Source organism: Tyto alba, unplaced genomic scaffold (genome assembly GCF_018691265.1).
Source record: "Tyto alba isolate M040663 unplaced genomic scaffold, T.alba_DEE_v4.0 Super-Scaffold_2, whole genome shotgun sequence".
NCBI lineage: Eukaryota > Metazoa > Chordata > Aves > Strigiformes > Tytonidae > Tyto > Tyto alba.
Window position 1 is genome coordinate 91668575 of NW_024881282.1, and position 18723 is coordinate 91687297.

At 47.2% G+C, this 18723-nt stretch overlaps 1 long non-coding RNA gene across 1 annotated transcript; it reads left to right on the forward strand.

Moving 5' to 3' along the window:
* The first annotated feature begins 8782 nt into the window (after window positions 1-8782).
* On the forward strand, window positions 8783-10790 carry LOC122153460. The gene is made up of 5 exons (XR_006165356.1): window positions 8783-8825; window positions 9000-9098; window positions 9200-9255; window positions 9339-9510; window positions 9620-10790. It is a non-coding gene; the product is annotated as an uncharacterized LOC122153460 (long non-coding RNA).
* The last annotated feature ends 7933 nt before the right edge of the window (window positions 10791-18723 follow it).

Here is an 18723-nt window from a genome sequence, read left to right on the forward strand (position 1 = left end):
TCATCAGAACCCGTAGAATCCCAAATATCTCCATCCCATCTGTCAGGATCCCACCCTACCCCTGCTTCTGCAATCACAGCACGCACCGTCCTACGGTTTACTCGTCCCCTTCTTTTCTTATACCGTGCAACTCTTACCGCAGCTCTTTCAGTTACAGTCTGATAAGTATCCAACTTATCGGCAAGCAACTTGTTTTGACACTGTAACATTACAATTTTATTCTGCAAATCATACATCTGTCGCTCCACGTGGGAGCACTCTAACAACAGTTTTTCTTTCTGTCGGTGGTGTTTCCGATACGCTGTTAACAAAACCCATCCCCGTCTTCCCGAACACGCAATTTCTTTTCCTTTTTCGATAGATAATTTTTGGATAAATTTTAATACATCCAGCGGTTCAGCTTCTTTTAGCCGACTTTCCCACTGTTCACACGGTCCTCCGAACTTAGCGCACTCAAGAGCCAGTGAACTATAAGGAAGGTCTTCCCATCCAGGAATTTCAGATGGAGCCGATTCATTACGTTTAGGTTTAAAAAATGACATTTTGTTCTGATCCTGTCCGTGAGGCCAAATTTGTTTTGCCAATCGACGGGGTTAACACAAAGGACATAGACACCGAGCTAAAGAAATAGGCTTATTTTACTTTAGTTTAAAACAGCAGAAAGAATAAACGAGGTAACGCACCTAGTCATTACTACATAAAGCTAAGTAATATATAGTATAACTAATATATAAGCGATATAATATACAGAAAAATATATTACTTATATAAGTAGGATTAGGCATTATATATAAGCAACACACATCATCGGCAGCGCATTCTATATGCAATACATCGGCAACGATACATCAGCAGCGATACGTCAGCAGCGCATTCTATACTCCATACGTCGGCAGTGAATTCTATAGGCCATACGTCGGCAGCGCATTCTATAGGCCATACGGACCACGGACGGAAGAACTGGAAACAGCTTTTATGTCCGTGAAGACTGCCTCGGTAAACGCTCCAGCTCTTGGGTTACCAGATTACAAAAAACCTTTTAAATTATACGTAACAGAGAACAGAGGAATTGCAAAGGGAGTATTCATTCAGAAGCACGGACCCTACGAACGTCCCGTAGCATATTATTCTGTCACCTTGGACCCAGTTATCAGAGGATCTCCGTACCGTCTGCGGTCTATCGCCGCAGCTGCCGAGCTGGTGGAAAAGGCAAAGAATATTGTGCTAGGCCATTATCTCATAGTCGCTGTTCCCCCCGAGGTTGAACTTTTACTAACTAAATATGCAGAAAAAGCACTTTCTGCACAAGGGACGCACAGATATCAAATTATCCTCTCGCTAACGGAGAATGTCAAGCTCGAGAGATCAAAGACTCTTAACCCTGCTACCTTACTCCCAGTGACTGAACCTGAAAGATCGCACGACTGCGTAGCTGTCTTGAAAACTATAAGTAAGACTAGAGAAGATTTGAGGGACACTCCGGTGGAACACCCTGACTCGAATCTCTTTACTGACGGATCTTCCTTTTATCTTCACGGTAAGAGATTTACGGGCTTTGCAATAGCTACCGAAAAGTTTGTTCTCATCGCCGAACCCTCGCCACCGACGTTAGGAGCTCAAGCTGCAGAATCGATAGCACTAACCAAAGCGGCATCGTACGCTAAGAATAAACTAGTTAATATTTACACTGACTCGAAGTACGCCTACGGCATTTGTCACGCAGTCGGTGCACTGTGGAAAGAAAGAGGCTTTCTAACATCTGCAGGTAAAACCATCGCACAGGGGTCTTTGATTAATGACTTATTGTCGGCGATACAAGAGCCAAAAGAAGTTGCGGTAATTTATATACCCGCTCCTACGAAGCGCACCGACCAGCTCGCAACAGGTAATTTTCTCGCAGATGCCGCAGCACGAGCCGCCGCTACTAAAAATTACGCCACGACTGAAGTCGCGGTTGCTAATTTCTTTTCTATCCCAAACCCCGATACCATTTATCGCAATGTCCCGACCACCGAAATGGAAGAACGGAAGAAGACGCAAGCCGTGCAAGATAAAGGGACCTGGACCCTGAACGGTAAACCTCTATTGCCCGGAAGGTATGTGCTGCCGCTTGCGCGTCGGTATCATGACAAGGGGCACGGAGGTCCCGAAGCAGTAGCCTCAAAGGTAACCCAGCTACGGGCAGCACCAGGAATCTTTTCAGCAGCTAAGAAACTGACCGAAGGATGTTCTTTGTGTAAGAGATATGGAGATATAAGACCAAAAGTAACGCCAGGGAAGAGGCCGCCAGCAGTCTATCCTTTTCAGAAACTTCAGATTGATTTTGCGGAAATGCCAGCCGCTCTCGGATATAAATATTTGCTGGTAATAGTAGATCAACTCTCCGTGTGGGTAGAAGCTTTCCCTACCCGGAAGAACGATTCGGAAATAGTTGTAAAAATCTCGCTTAAGGAAATCATTCCTCGATACGGCGTACCTGAGGTGATAGACTCTGACCGTGGACCGCATTTTACAGCAGCTATTTTATTACAAGTTTATGTAACCCTAGACATCAAAGGACAGTTTCATACTCCGTATCACCCACCTTCATCAGGGCAAGTAGAAAGAACGAATAGAACAATTAAGGAGAAAATAGCGAAAGTATGCAGCGAAACCGGACTAAAGCGGCCAGAGGCATTAAATTTAGTTTTATGGGATCTTAGAACTACTCCAAAGCAGCCGCTAGGAATTAGCCCAGCGGAGCTCCTATTTGGACAAATTTTATCTGTACCCGGTTCGTATATTTCAGCAAAAACTGCACTACTGGATGGAGATGAGAACGTCACTCAATATTTATTATATTTACAAGATTCCTTTCAGAAAATTAGAAAATATGCATATCGGTACCAAGGTGTGACACCAGAAGTACAGGTTCACGATTATAAGGTGGGAGATGAAGCGTCGGTAAAAACATTTAAACGGAAGAATCAGATGTTGCCAAAATGGGAAGTAAGCCATACGATGCAAGTTGCGCAACGAGACAATGTATCACGGGGCGTTAGTGATTTATGGCAATGGGCTACTTCTTGGATTCCTGATTTTCCAACTTTAATCAAGAAGATTCTAACGGTAGTTGTTTTAGTCATAATCATTTTGATCACGGTAACGTTTGCGTGTCAGCGTTGCGTCTCGCGTTTATCTCGAAGTCCCACCAGACCCTATCGTATTCGATAGGATAGCGAGTATCCTAAAAGAAAATGGGGGCCAGTTGGGAAAACGTTGCAATGCAGTGCTGCCGCACAAGTTGTTCTATCGGCTCTGTCCCTTGTATAGCCCCAGCCCAGGGCTGCAAGCGCAGTCAACCGAATAGAGCATCGATAAAATGTTGCAACAAAGGTAACGACGGGCCTGACAGTTCAAAGGATGTTGATGTATGAGAAACTGACCTCTAGCTACCGAAGTGATGGGAGATCTATCATTGTGATCGCTAAGAACCGATACGTACAGAACTGGAGGTAATCGTCCTTGAAGACTAAAGAAAGAAGAAACAAAACAACGAAGCGGTTGGACTCCAGAACAAGATGTGAAACCCACTGTCAAGATAATAATGACCGATAAAGTATATTTCTGTGTATTTTGGATTAGGTAATGCTTTGTAGGTGCATAAATACACGTACGCGAACTCACGTAAGCTGTCACTCTCTGCGGAGGTGACCCAACGCCGCCGGACCTGAATAAAATCTAGAGTAACCCACGACAGAGTTCGAGTCTCCTTTAACAGCCACTTCTCTCGATCTTCTAAAACGTACAGCGGCCACCAACGATTACAATAGTCAATTAATTGTTTCCCAGATAAGGGGTTCGCTTCCCACGTCCCTCCAATATTTTAATATACATTCCAGAGGTGAATTTTTGAAAAGACCGCTCTCAGACCCCTTAGACCTGTCGGAACCCACATTAAACAAAATAAACAATTACGTACACAAAACTGTGACACCGCCTAACAGACTAAACGAGGCTGTTATACGAGATAATAATTAGACATGTACATTGGCCAATGCGCCGCGATACCCTAGCCCGCACCTTACGTGCGATCGAGGCTTTCATCTGACCCCAGGCGACACTCCGGGCACGTCACCGTAATAACGTGTAATCTCGCCTTTCTTCCCAGGTTTCCCTTAATAGCAGAGTCCCGTGGGAATTTCTTGCGTCCAGTCTTACGGACAGGCTTTTCCAGTCTGTGTTACCTTTGGTTATGCCTTAAAAAAAAACACAAACAAACAAACCTACCAACCAAAAGAACAAAAACAAAAAAACAAAACAAAAAAAAAAAACAACAAAAAAAAAAACCGCTAGGGCTCTTACTCCAAACTCACCAGATCAGGGGATCGGGAGGATCTCCCCGAAAACCACTTAGGCGACGCCAGCGTCTTTCCAATCCCGTGGGTTCGTCAAGTTTCCGAGGCAGCATCCCATCCGGGTCGCCAAAATTCTATACTGAAATCGGCAACGACACCTCCTTAACGCCAGGTTTAGCGTTAACGCATGGGGATTACTTTATCCGGCCGGGTACGCGAGGGAATCGTTCCGCCTAACTCGCCTGTCGTAAATTACCATAGCCAAAGCTCACATCATCCCGTTACGTGCCTATTCGTTAACTCATTATCGTCGTTATATAACTATTACCTGTGCGATTTAGGTCCCTGAGGAGCTTCCACGGAGGTCCTCGGCGTTCTATAGCAGTTTCTGGAGAGGATCCTTTCTCGACCTTCGTCTAGGTTTTAGAATGGGCCTTTCTTCGGTTTACGTCTGCGCTTTCTTACATCCCGCCTGCCTTCAGCTAGTTTGTTCTTTTTCAGAGGGCCTTGACTTTGAAGGACGAGGGCTTCCGATTAGGAGTCTCTCAATGAGACACGGAGCCTCTCCACATACGCGTTTCCGGGGAGGCGTTTATCACGCTCACCTAGCCCACGGATCTCCGTGTGACAGATGACACGTCATAGGCGTTTGACCGATCGCTTAAGTTTTTACGCTACGCTAAGCAATTATTTTTGCTCGGCCATTTTGCAACAGCGGTGTTTCGGTTTGCCATCGGTATTTTTAAATTCTTTCGTCTCTTCATCCCTGGGCTTTTACAATTGGCTCGTATCTCGGTCACCGCATTTGTTTTTAAATTATTTCGTCTCGGTTTTCCCCGTTGCTGACCTCTTAAATTTTATTTCTACATCTCCCCTGTAATTTGCCATCAATATTTCTTATTTATTTCATTATTTCTTTATTAACCATCGCTTTTAATGTACCCTGGCTACCTGTATTCCATTCGCGTTTTTTTCAAATTATTTTTTGTCCTTTGTTTGTCTCCACACCCACGTTCCCTCCGCTCCCCGGAGCCCTCTCGTTCTCGTCACGACGTCTCTCGAGACAATCCTCGTGTCTGACAGCACCGTTTGAGCTCCACGGCTCTCCGCGTACATCTCTTACGCAGACAGATCCCTTCCTCGGGCTTTGTCCACACCCCAGAGCCGTCTTACTTAATCACCGCCATTTCGGATGCATCCGTTTGGTCGGTCGTCCCCCGAGAACCTCCGTACGTCGCGGGGATGCCTTCCCTAGTTAAGCATCCCGTGCGAGAGCCGTCTTTTACGTTTTGCTCTTCTCTCAATGTCAGCGTGCCTCCCGAGGCCGTCCTCGTGCTCCGCCGCCCTTTATCGGCTCTGCTGTCAAAGTACCGAGGCCCGAACGACAGGTCTCGAGCCAAAGTCACCCTCTAGACGAATCTCACGACCAAACGTGTTATATAATGACCGTATCCAATCATTAGTGAAATACGTAGCTCGGATAGAACATCTCATTATCGAGATAAGTAACTTAGATAAAACAGTACAGGAATATACCGACATTTCCTAGTTTAGGAGCCAATTATTGAGGTCGATTACGCATACTCCCTCGGTTCCTCTTATGTTGACATTTCCTCATTTAGAAGCCCATTATCGAGGTCGAATACGCCAATCCCTCGGTTCGTCCTCGAGCCTCGGCCAGGCTCGGGAAAGAATCTCAAAGGAGGACGACGAGGCGACTCAATCCACCCGATGTCTTGCGCGCATTTTGTCAGTTCTACACGTTTACAGATTTGTTCGTTAACCCATCTAAAACCGGAACCCTCACGCAGCAAAGACGGAGACCTCGTCCACGAGCGGACGCACCGTGTAGGACTCGCCAGTTGCCGGGAAAGTGTCTCCGATCCTTCGTCGTGACGGGGCTCCCCGGCTGAAGCACTGGATCCAGGCGATGGTAAAGCACAAGGACGATCGGCGATGTATCTTTCTTAATCGCTACGACTCATCTGGTATAGTAAGGACTGGACACATCGCCTTAATTTTTAAACACCTCGTTTCTTACCTATCACTTATTACCTCGAGACAGCCAGCAAAATAAGCCAATCTCTTTAGCTCAGCTTTTGCGCCCTTTGCGTTAACCCCATCGATCGGCAAAACGGCGGTGCGCTTTGTGCCCTCCGCGTGCCAAGAGGACCTTTCCGGACGCTATAGTTTGTCTGCAGAAAGTTCACATCTTCCTCTATGGTAGCTAGGACGCGTCCGTTCCATCCCCGGTGCTCAGAGAGCACGCGCAATCCATTCAGATCCCCGGCAGACTTCCCAGAGGAGGGATTCTCGTAGGATCTACCCCCACTTTCTCAATCAGTTTCATTCATGGCATAATTCCAGTAGAAGCTAGGTAGCGTGCGGAGTCTCTGTAGAAACGAAGCATAACCCTATAGCATTTTGGTTGTTTTCTCGGAAACTAAAGCACATTGTTGTCGATAAGAGTATCGCTATTGCCTTTATTCAACTCTTGTTACAGAGCCTAATCAAATACCCATCTTTTTCTACGTATAGCCTGGAAAAATTAAGCAGAACTCCCTACCGGGTCGCATCGCTGACACAACAGGCCCAGTAAAAGAGTGGGTATAGTCATTTCTGGTAAGAGTCGCTTTCTCCGCAGAGCGCTACGCGTGTTATAAACTTTAGGCAGAGGAGAAAATTCCCCTCTGCTCCTCTGGCTGACTTTATACCTGTGGGGGGGTTGGCCCCGCCCCTTTCCCAGGGGATTGTGGGCAGGCTGGTGGGCGGGGCCCGGGGTATATAAACCCCAGCCGCTCGACAGGAAGCTCATTCCGCTCCTGGGTTTCTCAGGAGTCAGGGATCTCTCAGTCTTGCAGTCAGGAGCAGCTTTTGAGCCATTTCAGCTTTTGAGACAGATGTGTTTTTCATGTCTCAAGGGACAGAGTCATCTGAGGTAAGATTTTCTGGACCGGTCAAGGTTTGGCAACATATGTAGTAGATAGAATGTTTATATGTAGCTTTTTTTTTTTTTTTTTTTTTTTTTTTTTTTTTTATACTTTAGATTAGTTATTTTGTTTGGGAGGGTAAGAATTTTTAATAAAGCGTATTGTATAATTTCATTTCTAGGAAGAAGCACGGATCCTTCATCAGCAATTGAGGAGAAGAGGATTTTGTACGGTTTTGAGATGGGGTGAGAGGAAATCTATTGTTTCTGATGAGGAGGGTGTGGCAGATGAGGTGCACATCAATAGGTAAGGTCCTTATGGCTCACCGTGTTTTTATGCAGATGGCAAAGAGGAACCTAGCAACTGTCTGAATAACCCGGTTACTCAGCGCGTTGTTTTTTCAACAATGGATTCAGATTCCCAGCACCGTAAAAGATAAGTCGAGGGACCGGTGCTGGGGAGAATGCTCTGGGGGGCAGCCCAAGGTTGGGAATTGCAGGGAGAAGTTTTAAAGTGAATTTACGGGAGAGGGCCGTCCAGGAACAGTGCTCTTTGGGCAGCTGAAGCAGGGGTGGAAGGGGTTCCTTTTCAGGACGAGGTTAGCACGTGCCAGGCAGCACAGTTCCGGCCTGTGTCGTCGTGTAGTCCGTGTTGTCTGTCTCGTGTGTCTTTAGACTTTTCTTGGGTCTCGACGTCCTCGTGGCTCTTTGAGCCCAAGGAGCGCATTAGTTGCCTCGGACATCTTCCCTCGGGCCCGGAACACCCATACTCATCAGCACGGTGCCAAACAGGCAGTTCTTATTTTTGCTTTACTAGCCTAAAGCGTAGCTAGATCTCAGAAGTGTCCAGTCAGGCTGCATTTGCAATGTCCTTCCAGGCTGCGTTAGCATCTCTGACGTACAGCGATCCATCTTCTCAAATATCTTTTCTGGCAGTTGTTCCCGGCATCTTGACGTTCTTAGGTCTTGAAGCGACGTTACTTGCGCATGCCTTATCCCTGTGGAGGCTATAAGGTTTTCTGTCAGGCCACAACACTTGACTCTTCTCGGCCTGCCGCCCCTTCTTCCTCACGGCCACGTAGGTCTTCCTGTCCGAGAGCATCTCCGATCTGAGTCTTTCCTCTTAAAGAGCTTATTTTATGTCTCTCGTCTTGTCTGTGTGCCATGTCGGTCTGTGCGTGTTTGTCTGTCGGAGCTGCTCTGCCTGGGTGCGTAGAGGTGACAGCCGTAGAAGAACAGTAAGGTTCTATGTCAATAAGCCTGGACTTTGTAGGGAAAAGGCGTACCGTCCATTTCAGAGCAACTAATTATGTAGCCAACAGGCAAGAAGAGTTCTTTCTGTAGCGCTACGCAGACACTCAGGGGATGAGCAGAGTTTTATTGACACCAGGCTGTCGAGAGAATTGGGGTGGTATACTTAAATGAAAATGGGATCTCTGTAACTGTTAAGCTATCGCTCGTCATCCAGGTGACTCATTCAATATCTCTTTTGCAGATGAAGAGGGATGACTTCCCTCACCTAACGACAACAGAGAAGATAAATCGAGCAGTTTAGGAAGGTAGGTTGGCTGTGAAGCGTCGGGGGAAGATGCGACCGGTGGCTATATGATTAGCCGATAGGTGCATTTTACTCGGAAGGCGCAAAGCGTCGAGCAACGCGAAGTTTTGGCACCGGAGGGGATGTGGGCGAGAAGAGCCGTGACTAGGGGGCTGAAGCAGCAGTTACTTTTCAGGTGTCCTATCGGTGAAGGTAGAAGCACGCCTCGTCGCTCGTCTTGCAAGCGGTACCCGAGCCTCAACGTGACAACCTGTAAACAGTAGAGGCGGAGCGGGTGAGCACGTAAACGAAGGGGGAGGGAGACGGTTATAGGTATGGGTGGGGTGCAGTTTTGGGCAGCATCTTGGCAAGTGCTGCTACTTTGTTTTTTTGTAGGTGACGCACGTAGCCTCGGAAGGGTGAAGGAGCATGCCGCTGAGCCATCTGAGAAGGTGAGGCAGTAGTCAGCCAGGTCCGAGTCTAATAGCGCAGATTTATATGGCCACTCGGTTAATCAATTACCTTGGTTTTTCAGGTGCCAAGTGAGCCACCTTTGGGATCATCTGAGCATGTGAAAGCAGCCAGGGTAGTAGCAAGGACGAGCACGGGGTCGGTGACTTCTCACAAGCTCAACGGTAACTTTGTCTCTCGGTAAGTTAGGTACCGGAAGAGGCAACGGCTGTAGTATCTGAGTCCAAAATGAGCAGGTGAGCGGAACACCACGATGCTTCTGAGGACGGGGTGGGGTTGCAGAAGAGGTAAGCGGGGAGCAGAATGATACTGACCAGCAGTTGTGCTCTTCTTCCTTTTTTGCAGGTGATAAAGGAATCTGGCCACCGCAGGAACATGTTAGTCAGCTGCTGTGCTGCTTTTGTCGAAGATGGAATCGGACCTCCGGTCTTCTGAAAGCTAAGTCGAGGGAACGGGGCCGAGAGGAGGGGACGAGGTTGGGAACTGCAGGGAAGCGTTTGAAAGTTAGGATAGGGGAGAAGGCTGTACAGGAGCAGGGCCCTACAGTCAGGTAAAAGGAACAGATTACTTTTCCCCTCGATGTTAGCGTGTCCCGGGCAGGGCAGTTCTAGCCTTTGCGTGTGTTATCGTGTAGTATGTTTCTTCTGTCTCCTGTGACTTTGTCCTTTATCGGATATCTATGTCCTCGCATCTCTTTGGGCTCGAGGAGCACGGCACGTGCCTCAGGCGCCATCCCTAGGGTATCGAACGCCCATCTTCATAGGCACGCTGCCGATCGGGTGCTTTTTATTCTTGCGTTATAAGTTTAAAGCGACGGTAGGTGTTGGCATTTTCCAGTTGGGAGTCTTTTGCGCAGCATCGTCGCAGGCTGAGGCATCAGCTCTGCTATTTAGGCATCCGTTGTTCCTGCCGGTGACTTCTTTCCCGTATCCTGACATTCTTAGGTCTTGAAGCCCATCTTCTTGCATACCCATCGTCTGTGGTTTGCTGGTAGATTTTCGTAAACGGCCGTCCCACTTAATGCTTCTTGTAGGCTGCCATAGAGTCTCCTCACATCACCATCGTGGCCCTCCAAGTCTTCTCGCCTTACGGCATACCCTTCTGGGTGTCCTTATCGCTTAGCGTTTAGTCCTCTTTGAATCGCGTCATTTGTAGTATTTTGTGTGTGTCTGTGTGGCTCGGAGCTGCTCTGCCTGGGGGTGTAGAGTCAGGGATAGGTGGAATAGAGTTCACGGGTATACCGTATGGGTTTGTTTTAAATAAGAAAACAAATCCTCCAACCGGGCACATCTTTGTCTCCCCGGTGGGGTTTATTTTCACCCAGTGACAGATCTGCTCTCTGAGGGTGACGGTCACAGTCGCGTCTGGGTGAAGGTCAGGTTTGGGCCAGGATTTCCTCAGGCTCGGCGCTCGAGTCCCGCTGGAACAGTCTTCAGGGGGTGACTGCCCGTCGTGACAGGTTGGGCAGGAAGGATGGGCCGGTGGAGAGTGGGAGTTGGTTTTGGCGGTAGGTGGAATAGCGGCATGTTTAGAATGTGTCTGAGCTGTGTAATGAGTATTTGTCTTTCTTTTCTTGTCAAGGATGTAGGCTGGGCTCAATTTGACTACGTAGACTGGATTGAATGAAAACCTCTGTCAGGGGAATAAACTTCTGTTTTTTCCTGTCTCCTGGCTGGGTAGTTTTTCCCTGGTCCCGGCCGGTGTGCGATGCAAGGATCGTTATCTGGATTTGGGTGCAGGTCAGGCTCAGGCTGGAGTTTTTTCAGGGAGGATGATTTTTTGAGGCCCCCGTACCTGGTGTTTCTGAGGATCACAGGAGGATGATGGCTTGTGGCGGTTTGGTGGTAGGGTGGCCGAGGGGAGAGCACGTGGTGGTTTGAGTGGTAGCTGGCTCTGTGGTGTTTAAAATGTGTGTTAGCAGTGCCTGAATGGTTGATGTTTTGTTTTTTCCTTACGGGCTGTAGGTTGTGTAGCTTTGTTTAGAGGCAGTAGACAGACAAAATAGAAATTAAAAAAAAAAAAAACCAACCCAAAAACAAAGGAAAAACCAAACCACACAAAACCAAAAATGCAAAAAACCCAAAACGGCTGGGGGACAAAAAATTTTTTCTTTTCCTGTCCCCTGGCTGGGTTTTTACTCCCCGGTCCCGGCCGGTGTGCGAGGCGACTGTTGTCGCCTATGTTTGGGCGCAGGTCTGTCTCAGGCTGGTGTTTTTAAGGCAGTGAAACAAAAAAGGGCCGAACAATGGGCCTCAAACCAAGGTTGACTTCGTGAGTGAATCCCCCGACCAGCAACCAGCGTCTTATCAGCGTGAAAATGCACCCCTGGGAAGGATCCCTGGGAACAATCAGTAAACGACAGGAAGTAACTATAAATCCCAAATGTACAGAAAAAGAGTAACTCCTCAGACATGCCCGGATCCTGGCCAGATCTGGACGTGCCCGAGTGAGGCGTATCAACCTCCCAGATATCTCCTGTGCATTTTGTATAGACTTGCTTGTTAAACTGTATAAAAGCCGGACCCTCTCGCAGCAAAGACGGAGACCTTACCTACGAGTGGACGCACTGCGTGGGACTTCCCAATTGCCGGGAAAGGCTCTCCGATCCTTCGCTGCTGACGGGGCTCCCCAGCTGATGCACGGATCTGGATGATGGTCAAGTAGGAAGGCAATTGGTGATGTATCTTTCTTAATCACTAGAGCTAGCTTTATGTAGTAATGACTAGATGCGTTACCTCGCTTATTCTTTCTGCTGCTTTAAACTAAAGTAAAATAAGCCTATTTCTTTAGCTTGGTGTATGTGTCCTTTGTGTTAACCCCGTCAATTGGCAAAACAGGCAGGCAGAAATTTTTTTGGTGTGGCCTCCCGGGAACAGCCGGTTGTGTTTTCTCCCGTTTGTTTTTTCCTTGCAGGTGAAGAGGAAGGCGTCAACTGCAGGAACGTGCTAGTGTAGCTGCTGTGCTGCTTTTGTTGAGGATGGAATGGAACCTCCGGTCATATGAAAGCTAAGTTGAGGGAATGGGGCCGAGAGGAGGGGATGAGGTTGGGAATTGCAGGGAAGTGTTTAGGAAGTTAGCATAGGGGAGAAGGCTGTACAGGAGCAGGGCCCTACAGTGAGGTAAAGGGAACAGATTACTTTTTCCCTCGATGTTAGCGTGTCCCGGGCAGGGCAGTTCCCGCCTCTGCGTGTGTCATTGTGTAGTATGTTTTTTTGTCTTCCGTGTCTTTGTCCTTCCTCGGATCTCTATGTCCTCACATCTCTTTAGGGCTCGAGGAGCACAGGCACGTGCCTCAGGCGCCATCCCTAGGGTATTGAATGCCCATCTTCATAGGCACGCTGCCGATCGGGTGCTTTTTATTCTTGCGTTATAAGTTTAAAGCGACAGTAGGTGTTGGCATTTTCCAGTTGGGAGTCTTTTGCGCAGCATCGTCGCAGGCTGAGGCATCAGCTCTGCTATTTAGGCATCCATTGTTCCTGCCGGTGACTTCTTTCCCGTATCCTGACATTCTTAGGTCTTGAAGCCCATCTTCTTGCATACCCATCGTCTCTGGTTTGCTGGTAGCTTCTCGTAAATGGCTGTCCCACTTAGTGCTTCTTGTAGGCTGCCATATAGTCTCCTCCCATCACCATCATGGCCCTCCAAGTCTTCTTGCCTTACGGCATACCCTTCTGGGTGTCCTTATCGCTTAGCGTTTAGTCATCTTTGAATCTTGTCATTTGTAGTATTTTGTGTGTGTCTGTGTGGCTCGGAGCTGCTCTGCCCGGGGGTGTAGAGTCAGGGATAGGTGGAATAGACTTCATGGGTATACCGTATGGGTTTGTGTTAAATAAGAAGACAAATCCTCCAACTGGGCGCCATCTTTGTCTCCCCGATGGGGTTTATTTTCACCCAGTTGCAGGTGCTCTTGGAGGGTGACGGTCACAGTCAGCGTCTGGGTGAAGGTCCGGTTTGGGTCAGGATTTCCTCAGGCTCAGTGCTCGAGTCCTGCTGTAATAGTCTTCAGGGGGTGACTGCCTGTTGTGACAGTTGGGTGGAAGCATAAGCCAGCAGAGAGTGGGAGTTGGTTTTGGCGGTAGGTGGAATAGCGGTATGTTTAGAATGTGTTGAGCTGTGTATGAGTGTTTGTTTTATTTTTTCATGTTGTAGGTGGGCTCAATTTGACTACATAGACGGGATTTAATGAATAACTCTGTCAGGGGAATAAACTTCTGTTTTTCCTGTCTCCTGGCTGGGTAATTTTTCCCTGGTCCCGGCTGGTGTGCAATGCAAGGATCATTATCTAGATTTGGGTGCAGGTCAGGCTTAGGTGGGAGTTTTTTCAGGCAGGCTGATTTTTTGAGGCCCCCATACCTGGTGTTTTTGAGGTTCTCAGAGAGTGATGGCTTGTGGCTGTTTTGGTGGTAGGGTGGCCAAGGGGAGAGGAGGTGGTGATTTGAGTTGTAGCTGGCTGTGTGGCGTTCAAAAGCTGTGTAGTAGTGCCTGAATAGTTGATGTTCTGTTTTTTCCTTAGAGGCTGTAGCTTGTATAGCTTTGTTTTTAGGCAGTAGACAGACAAACTAGAAATTAAAAAAAAAAAAAAAAAATGGCCGGAAGAGAGAAAATTTTTTCTTTTTATATCCCCGGCTTGGTTTTTAGTACCCAGTCCTGGCTGGTCTGTGAGGTGACTGTCATTGTCTATGTTTGGGCGCAGGTTGGTGTGAGCATGGGGTTTTTAAGCCAGGTAGAATTTTTTTTCTGTGGGAACAGCATTCTGGGGAAGTGCCATGGCCGTGCTGCGTCTTGGCACCCGGCTGGGAGAGGTAGCTGGCTGAGCGTGATGTTAAGAGTGTGTGTAGCAGTGAGTGTGTTGTTGATGTTCTTTCCTGACAGGTGGGAGGTCCTGTATCTTTGTTTAGAGGGAGTAGACAGACAGAATAGAATTTAAAAGCAAAAAAAAAAAAAAATAGAAAAAAAAAACCCCAGCCGGGGGACAAAAATTTTTTTTTTCCTGTCCCCCGGCTGGGTTTTTTTCCCCGTTCCCGGCCGGTCTGCGAGGCGACTGTCGTCGCCTATGTTTGGGCGCAGGTCGGTGTCAGGGTGGGGTTTTTCAGGCAGGTAGAATGTTTTGGGTGTGGCCTCCGTGGGAACCGCGTTCCTGAGGAGCGCCGTGGCCGTGCTGCGTCTTGGCACCCGGCTGGGAGAGGTAGCTGGCTGCCCGTGATGTTAAGAGTGTGTGTAGCAGTGAGTGCGTTGTTGATGTTCTTTCCTGACAGGTGGTAGGTCCTGTATCTTTGTTTAGAGGGAGTAGACAGACAGAATAGAATTTAAAAGCAAAAAAAAAAAAAAATAGAAAAAAAAACCCCAGCCGGGGGACAAAAATTTTTTTTTTCCTGTCCCCCGGCTGGGTTTTTTTCCCCGTTCCCGGCCGGTCTGCGAGGCGACTGTCGTCGCCTATGTTTGGGCGCAGGTCGGTGTCAGGGTGGGGTTTTTCAGGCAGGTAGAATGTTTTGGGTGTGGCCTCCGTGGGAACCGCGTTCCTGAGGAGCGCCGTGGCCGTGCTGCGTCTTGGCACCCGGCTGGGAGAGGTAGCTGGCTGCCCGTGATGTTAAGAGTGTGTGTAGCAGTGAGTGCGTTGTTGATGTTCTTTCCTGACAGGTGGTAGGTCCTGTATCTTTGTTTAGAGGGAGTAGACAGACAGAATAGAATTTAAAAGCAAAAAAAAAAAAAAATAGAAAAAAAAAACCCCAGCCGGGGGACAAAAATTTTTTTTTTCCTGTCCCCCGGCTGGGTTTTTTTCCCCGTTCCCGGCCGGTCTGCGAGGCGACTGTCGTCGCCTATGTTTGGGCGCAGGTCGGTGTCAGGGTGGGGTTTTTCAGGCAGGTAGAATGTTTTGGGTGTGGCCTCCGTGGGAACCGCGTTCCTGAGGAGCGCCGTGGCCGTGCTGCGTCTTGGCACCCGGCTGGGAGAGGTAGCTGGCTGCCCGTGATGTTAAGAGTGTGTGTAGCAGTGAGTGCGTTGTTGATGTTCTTTCCTGACAGGTGGTAGGTCCTGTGTCTTTGTTTAGAGGGAGTAGACAGACAGAATAGAATTTAAAAGCAAAAAAAAAAAAAATAGAAAAAAAAACCCCAGCCGGGGACAAAAATTTTTTTTTTCCTGTCCCCCGGCTGGGTTTTTTTCCCCGTTCCCGGCCGGTCTGCGAGGCGACTGTCGTCGCCTATGTTTGGGCGCAGGTCGGTGTCAGGGTGGGGTTTTTCAGGCAGGTAGAATGTTTTGGGTGTGGCCTCCGTGGGAACCGCGTTCCTGAGGAGCGCCGTGGCCGTGCTGCGTCTTGGCACCCGGCTGGGAGAGGTAGCTGGCTGCCTGTGATGTTAAGAGTGTGTGTAGCAGTGAGTGCGTTGTTGATGTTCTTTCCTGACAGGTGGTAGGTCCTGTGTCTTTGTTTAGAGGGAGTAGACAGACAGAATAGAATTTAAAAGCAAAAAAAAAAAAAAATAGAAAAAAAAACCCCAGCCGGGGGACAAAAATTTTTTTTTTCCTGTCCCCCGGCTGGGTTTTTTTCCCCGTTCCCGGCCGGTCTGCGAGGCGACTGTCGTCGCCTATGTTTGGGCGCAGGTCGGTGTCAGGGTGGGGTTTTTCAGGCAGGTAGAATGTTTTGGGTGTGGCCTCCGTGGGAACCGCGTTCGTGAGGAGCGCCGTGGCCGTGCTGCGTCTTGGCACCCGGCTGGGAGAGGTAGCTGGCTGCCCGTGATGTTAAGAGTGTGTGTAGCAGTGAGTGCGTTGTTGATGTTCTTTCCTGACAGGTGGTAGGTCCTGTATCTTTGTTTAGAGGGAGTAGACAGACAGAATAGAATTTAAAAGCAAAAAAAAAAAAAAATAGAAAAAAAAACCCCAGCCGGGGGACAAAAATTTTTTTTTTCCTGTCCCCCGGCTGGGTTTTTTTCCCCGTTCCCGGCCGGTCTGCGAGGCGACTGTCGTCGCCTATGTTTGGGCGCAGGTCGGTGTCAGGGTGGGGTTTTTCAGGCAGGTAGAATGTTTTGGGTGTGGCCTCCGTGGGAACCGCGTTCCTGAGGAGCGCCGTGGCCGTGCTGCGTCTTGGCACCCGGCTGGGAGAGGTAGCTGGCTGCCCGTGATGTTAAGAGTGTGTGTAGCAGTGAGTGCGTTGTTGATGTTCTTTCCTGACAGGTGGTAGGTCCTGTGTCTTTGTTTAGAGGGAGTAGACAGACAGAATAGAATTTAAAAGCAAAAAAAAAAAAAATAGAAAAAAAAACCCCAGCCGGGGACAAAAATTTTTTTTTTCCTGTCCCCCGGCTGGGTTTTTTTCCCCGTTCCCGGCCGGTCTGCGAGGCGACTGTCGTCGCCTATGTTTGGGCGCAGGTCGGTGTCAGGGTGGGGTTTTTCAGGCAGGTAGAATGTTTTGGGTGTGGCCTCCGTGGGAACCGCGTTCCTGAGGAGCGCCGTGGCCGTGCTGCGTCTTGGCACCCGGCTGGGAGAGGTAGCTGGCTGCCCTGTGATGTTAAGAGTGTGTGTAGCAGTGAGTGCGTTGTTGATGTTCTTTCCTGACAGGTGGTAGGTCCTGTGTCTTTGTTTAGAGGGAGTAGACAGACAGAATAGAATTTAAAAGCAAAAAAAAAAAAAAAATAGAAAAAAAAACCCCAGCCGGGGGACAAAAATTTTTTTTTTCCTGTCCCCCGGCTGGGTTTTTTTCCCCGTTCCCGGCCGGTCTGCGAGGCGACTGTCGTCGCCTATGTTTGGGCGCAGGTCGGTGTCAGGGTGGGGTTTTTCAGGCAGGTAGAATGTTTTGGGTGTGGCCTCCGTGGGAACCGCGTTCGTGAGGAGCGCCGTGGCCGTGCTGCGTCTTGGCACCCGGCTGGGAGAGGTAGCTGGCTGCCCGTGATGTTAAGAGTGTGTGTAGCAGTGAGTGCGTTGTTGATGTTCTTTCCTGACAGGTGGTAGGTCCTGTGTCTTTGTTTAGAGGGAGTAGACAGACAGAATAGAATTTAAAAGCATAAAAAAAGAAATAGAAAAAAAAATTACTCAAGTATTTACTTATATAACTCAATATATAATACAATATATTATATATATATACTATATAAGCATATATATACACACTTATGTAAGTATTTACTTGTGTAGAGTACTTATACAGTATGTGTATACAGTATTTACTTATATAGAGTACTTATATACAGTATTTGCTCTTATATTGTATTATACAGTATTTCCTTATACAGTACTTATATACAGTCTTTACATATCTAGAGTACTTTATATACCGTATTTACTTATATAGAGCCCTTATACAGAGTATTTACTTATATACCTTATACAGAGTATTTACTTATAGAGTACTTGTATAGAGTATTTATTTATATTGTACTTAGAGTACTTATATGCAGTATTGACTTATATCCAGTACTTATATTGCGTACTTATATACAGTCTTTACTTGTAGAGTACTTAGAGTATTTACTCTACATATTGTACTTTAGAGTATTATGATGGATTGTGGATTATGGTGAATGATGGATTGTGGATTATGTCTGATGTGTAATGTCTACTGGTATTATGGTATAATTGTATTATGTATCATTGCATAATTGTATTATGTATTATGCATCGTTGCATAATTGTATGATTGTATTCTTTATTATGCATCGTTGTATGATTGTATGATTGTATGATTGTATGATTGTATGATTGTATGATTGTATGATTGTATGATTGTATGATTGTATGATTGTATGATTGTCTTATGTATTATGTGTCATTGCACGATTGTCTTATGTATTATGTGTCATTGCACGATTGTCTTATGTATTATGTGTCATTGCACAATTGTCTTATGTCTTATGTGTCATTGCACAATTGTCTTATGTCTTATGTATTGTGCGTCATTGCACAATTGTCTTATGTCTTATGTATTGTGCGTCATTGCACAATTGTATTATGTCTTATGTATTGTGCGTCATTGCACAATTGTATTATGTCTTATGTATTGTGCGTCATTGCACAATTGTATTATGTCTTATGTATTATGCGTCATTGCAGAATTGTATTATGTCTTATGTATATGCGTCATTGCAGAATTGTATTATGTCTTATGTATTATGCGTCATTGCAGAATTGTATTATGTCTTATGTATTATGCGTCATTGCAGAATTGTATTATGTCTTATGTATTATGCGTCATAGCAGAATTGTATTATGTATTATGTGTCATAGCAGAATTGTATTCTATGTCTTATGTCTATATGCGTCATTGCAGAATTGTCTTATGTATTATGTCTTATGTATTTTTTAGGGTTAGCCACTTAGGCTTAGGGTTAGCTGCTGTTAGGGTTAGCCACTTAGGCTTAGGGTTGGCCGGTGTTAGGGTTAGCCACTTAGGCTTAGGGTTGGCCGCTGTAGGGTTAGGGTTAGTCCCTTAGGGTTAGTCCCTTAGGGTTAGCGTTAGCCACTTAGCG